This window comes from Echinops telfairi, unplaced genomic scaffold (assembly GCF_000313985.2).
Source record: "Echinops telfairi isolate 266 unplaced genomic scaffold, ASM31398v2 ScPeMD7_7468;HRSCAF=8506_0, whole genome shotgun sequence".
Classification (NCBI taxonomy): Eukaryota; Metazoa; Chordata; class Mammalia; order Afrosoricida; family Tenrecidae; genus Echinops; species Echinops telfairi.
Genome location: NW_022111369.1, coordinates 52,099,101 through 52,104,455, shown reverse-complemented (window position 1 = coordinate 52,104,455; position 5,355 = coordinate 52,099,101). Strand labels below are relative to the sequence as shown.

Below are 5,355 nucleotides of genomic sequence, written 5' to 3'. Positions count from 1 at the left end.
TCTGTCTGTCTGTCTGTCTGTCTGTCTGTCTGTCTGTCTGTCTATCCATCCATCCATCCATCCATCCATCCATCCATCCATCCATCCATCCATCCATCTATCTATCTATCTACATAAACATATACAAGTTTCACTGGCTTTGCTTCTATAGAGAACTCAGCCTAAGAGAGTAAAGAAATGAGTCAGGGAGCCTAGGGGATCAGAACCGTGGTCTCAGGGGCATCAAAGTCAATTGACTTAACATCATGTACAAAGACAGTGTTCTACATCCTACTTCAGTGAGTTTTGATTGGTTTCTTAAAAGCTCGTGAGCAGCCATCTAAGGTGCAATTATTGGTCTCTCCGGAGAGAAGAACAGTGATGAAAATTGAAGATAACTAGTCCAATCCACTAATGTGGAAACAATTAATCCAATAAACTAATGGACCACGTGAACACCAGTCTCTTCAACCTTGAGAGCAGAACTAGATGTTGCCCAGCTACCATTACTCTATGTGGCAGTTACATACTCTCCTGTCAACTTGTGAAGGGGTGGAGTCTAGCTCGTCATTCAGGTCATAGCCAATGAGGCCTCTGGGGGGCATGGCCTTCTCCTGAGGAATCTGGGAACTTCTGTCTTCCTCACTGGAGGTCAGACCTAACTCTCTCTGCCTTCCCTTTCCTGCTGTTGAGATACTCAGAGAGCTGGAGAACACATGTGGAGACCCGCACCGGTGTTGAGATGCTTCCACCATCACTAAATCCACAAAACTTTACACCCACTGGCATGTGATCCTCTTGCATTCAACTTCATTGCATGTGTTGTGTGTGTCTGAAGAGGAATTCATGGGCTAATTTCAGCCTTATGGGCTAATATTGAATTTATGGACTTGATCTGGACTGAGCTGGGATGTATTCTTAATATTTAATTATTCTTTGATATAAAACTTCTTCCTATACACTTATGAGTGTCAATGAATTTGTTTCTTTAGTCAACCTGGACTAACATACCAATTGCTCTTAATCAGATCACTTTAAAAGTCACGAGCTATTCTGATGGTGCCCGATTATTAAAAGACATAGTGTCTGGGGTCTTAAAGTCTTTAAGTTAAACAAGCGGTCATCTAGCAGAGAAGCAACAAAGTCCACAAGGAAGAAGCACACCAGCCTGTGTGATCATGAGGTGTCGATGGGAATAGGTATCAGAAGTTTAAAACAAGCAACCAAATTGATGTGAAGGAGCATAAACAGTGGAGATCCAAAAACCACCTGTAAGATAATTGGGCAGTCCCTCACAGAAGGGCCACACGGAAGGGATGACCTATCCAGGGTGCAGTATAACACTGTTGAACCACATGGCTATCCTCTAATTCTTTAATACTTCCTCCCCCTATTATTATGGTCTTAGTTTTATTTCATTAATCCTCTGAAACCTGCATATGTTCATGTGTATAATTAAGATCATTTGATGCATGAAATCTAAGAGAGATAAACACTTCAGAAATGGTAATGGGAGTAATGACTCCCTGAGGGTACAGAAAGAGAGAGGAGGGAAGAGGGGGAAGGGGGAACTAATAGCAAGGATGACTATATAACCCCACTGGAGGGGAATGAATAACAAGATGGCAGGTGAACGGATACATTGGATGGTGCAAGATATGGGGGGGAAAGGAACAACAACAACAACAATAATAGCATTTAATATAATAACAAGGGTTCATAGGGCTAGGGGCGGGGAGGGCGGGGATAAAGGGGACCTGATACCAAAGAATGCAAGAAAGAAAATGTTTTGAAAATGATGATGGCAACAATTGTACACTAATGCTTGATCTAATTGAACTATGGATGGTTATAATATCTGTTAAGAGCTCCCAGTAAAATAGAAGGAAAAAAAAGCCATGAGCTAGATTGGAAAGTAGCTGTTGTTGCTAGACTTGCTAATTTAGCTCATGGATTTTCTCAGACCTTGACATTAAATAAGCCTCTAAGGCAAACAAATTAATATCGTTAGAATTACAACAATTGAGAGACAAATACAAGCCTTTTGAAGGTATTAAAACCAGTACTTGTAATTATTGCAAGAAAGTTAGACTTTGGAAAGTAGACTATTATAAGTAAACAAATAAAACAAAATAAAAAATCCAACCACAGCAAAAGTAAGAATACTAAATAAGCACTTTTTTTTATCCAAATGTAGAAATAAGGGACACCACTACCATGTACATTAATGGAGAAACTTGCAATTTTAAAATTTATATCAAGGCAGCTTTTTCTGCCACTCACCCCATGCTTATAAAAGCCCCTGCCCCAGAGGATAACAAATCTAAAAAATTGGATGAATTACAAATTGAGAACATTCAAAATCTCTTCTGCTATCCCTTGGCCGAATTGGAGTTTTACTTAGCCACAATACTCATTCATTTTTTAGTCTGACATCTCTTGTATAAATTAGCTTGCCATTTATAATTTTCAGAAAAGGGAGAAATATTACTGACCTTGACAAATCTCCCTAAAATTCTTAATGAGGAATCCAAATAGAACTAATTTCAAGGAAAGAAGCTGCTTGATTTTTGCAAGCATTTGTCATGTCAGAGAAAATTTAACTCACCTCATCCCATTACCTTCTGACTTAGTTCCTTTAAGTCCTGAAACGTCTTGACTGCCACATCTGCTGATGCGGAGAGAATGAGTTTTATCAGCAGAACTCAGCCCACTCTATACTCAGCCTCTCAGTATTCCCTTGAACTTGAAGCTGAAGAAGTATTGCTGTTGTTAGGTGCTATCAAGTCTGTTCTGACCCACTGCAACCCTATGCACAACAGAATGAGACACTGTGGGTGCTGTGCCATCTCACAATTGTTCCTAGGCTTGCACCCTCTGTTCCAGCCACGGCGACAAGCCATTTGGTTGAGAGCCATCCTTTCTTTTGCTGCCCCTCTACTTCAGCAGGCATGATGTCCTTCTCCAGTGACTGGTCTCTCCTGACAACAACATGTCCAAAATACTTGAGATGAAGTCATCCTTACCTGTAAGGAGCACTCTCAGGATTTCCATTCTGAAGGATTAAGCTTCTCAGCTTCAGTCTGTATAACACCCCTGCCCTCCCTCTTAAGAAACCTAAAAACAGAGGCTAGAGGTTTATTTCGGATTTGTGATCTATCAACCACCTTGCAATTTCTAGATTTCTAATAGTTACAAACTCTCCTTTACTGCAACATCCCTCCAAGGATTCTTGGTGGCTCTGTGGGGGTTAAGCATTGGGCTTCTAACCACAAAGTCTGTGGTTCAAACCCACAAGGCACTTCACAGAAGAAAGATGAGGCTGTCTGCTCACTGTGGAGCAGTTCTAGTTTGTCATGTAGGGTCATTAAGAGTTATAATTGGCTCAATGACAGTGAGAATGTTCTTATGGATACTACACATTTTAGTGTATTTATAGAACTTTAAAAAATATTCTTGTCCATCCAGAAAGCCAATATGTGCTTGACTTCATTTAGGAAAATCAACAATTGACCTGGATTCTAATGCGCCAATGTTTCACTGAATCCCTTATATAAGTTTCTCAACTCTTACAAGAAGATTTACAGCCTTGACACTTTTCAAAGGAGTGCATATTGCTGTGATATGTTGATGACTATTGGTCTTTGCATCTCAATAGACTTCCCTTGGAAGTAGTGTAATCAGTATCTGAGACTGATAATCTCTTAGATTTGCCATTGAATCCCCAAATCTGGGTATATTAACGCTAACGCTCAATATTGTAAATATTGCAAATCCTAATATTTCCTCTAAGACAAACTGTACATGTCAGGTTGTAGCGTCCTCAGAATTATTAACACGTCCCCATCTGCCATGTTTCATTTTAACTCCGCGTTCTTGAATCCGTTAGAGGGAGGCTTAAGTACCCATACCAAAACTATAGAGACGTTTTACTCATGCGCTTATGGGTCAATCACGTGCCCAGGAATTCCAAATATCTCTAATTTTTTAAATTTTTTAGAGGCTGGAAATTGATTTTTAATTAAGAAAGCATACTGCAGGCAGGTCAGGGGGATGGAGCCAGATCGTCTGGTCAAGGGTGGGCCTAGGGGGCTGGGCTGGCTACACGAACTGCTGCTGCTGCTTGGTGGCGGCCTTGCTGCGTAGGTCCTTGGCCTTCTCGGTAGCTGCCAGTGCCGTCTCCTTTGCCCTTTCTGTGGCTTCCTTGGCGGTTTCAACACGCGTCTTAGGAGGGGCCTCCCCTTGCCCTTCATCGTCTCGGTCACCTTGCTTTTAAACCGGGCCAGACCAAGTTCCTGGACAGCCCGGGAGACACCAAACAAGGTGGAGGGGACCCAGGCCTCCCGGTGGATTTCGGTCCAGCCACTGTTGTGGACCTTCACACGGTAAACACAGCGCTCCTCCACCACCATGAGCCGGGCCTGGTTGATGTTCCAGGGGAAGGTGGTCATGGTCTGATTCTGTGGGTCCATAACGAAGTCCTCCAGTGAGCGACATTGGCAGGGAACAGTCGCTCGGCCCAGCGGGGCATCCTGTTGGTCTTGGTCAGGAGTCGCCTGGACAGGGGTCACCTGTGTACTATGTCTTCTATCAGGACATGCTTGCTGCAGGGGTTCGGTACCGCTGCCAGAAGGCGGCGAACACGTGGTCCCAGGAACTCCGGAGCACGCTCTGGCCCAGGAAATACTTCGCCATCGTCCCGGCCAGAGAGGGCTCAGCACCCGCGCAGCATCAGGGGTGCGCAGCCCAGGGGCACGTGCACGCCCGCCAGCCTCGCAGGTCAGCGACCGCCACAACCAACCCACCACCACCATGAGTTGTGGTCTATCTCTAATTTTTATGCAAGATCCTTGAAGCAATACTAAAGGAAAGCCCCCCTTTTTCATAACACTTAACCACTTTACATATTAGGCTTAATTTTTTAAAAATTAGGCTTAATTAATTAATTTACATCTTTTTACTGGGGGCTCATCAACTCTTATCACCATCCATCCATCCATGTGTCAAGCACATTTGTACATGTGTTGCCATCATCATTCTCAAACATTTTCTTTCTACTTGAACCCTGGTATCAGCTCCTCATTTTCCCCCTCCCTCCCTGCTCCCCCCTCCCTCATGAACCCTTGATAATTTACAAATTATTATTATTTTATCATGTCTTACACTGTCCGGTGTCTCCCTTCACCCACTTTTCTGTTGTCCGTCCCCCAGGGGGGGGGGTTATATGTAGATTCTTGTAATGGGTTCCCCCTTTCTACCCCACATTCTCTCCACCCTCCCGGTATCACCACTCTAACTACTGGTCCTGAAGGGATCATCTGTTCTGGATTCCCTGTGTTTCCAGCTCTTGTCTGTACCAGTGTACATCCTTTGGTC

At 43.4% G+C, this 5,355-nt stretch overlaps 1 pseudogene; it reads right to left on the bottom strand.

The window, feature by feature from the left end:
- Nucleotides 1–4,080: 4,080 nt before the first annotated feature.
- LOC101655029 lies at nt 4,081–4,674 on the bottom strand (annotated as a pseudogene).
- Between the last annotated feature and the right edge of the window lie 681 nt (nt 4,675–5,355).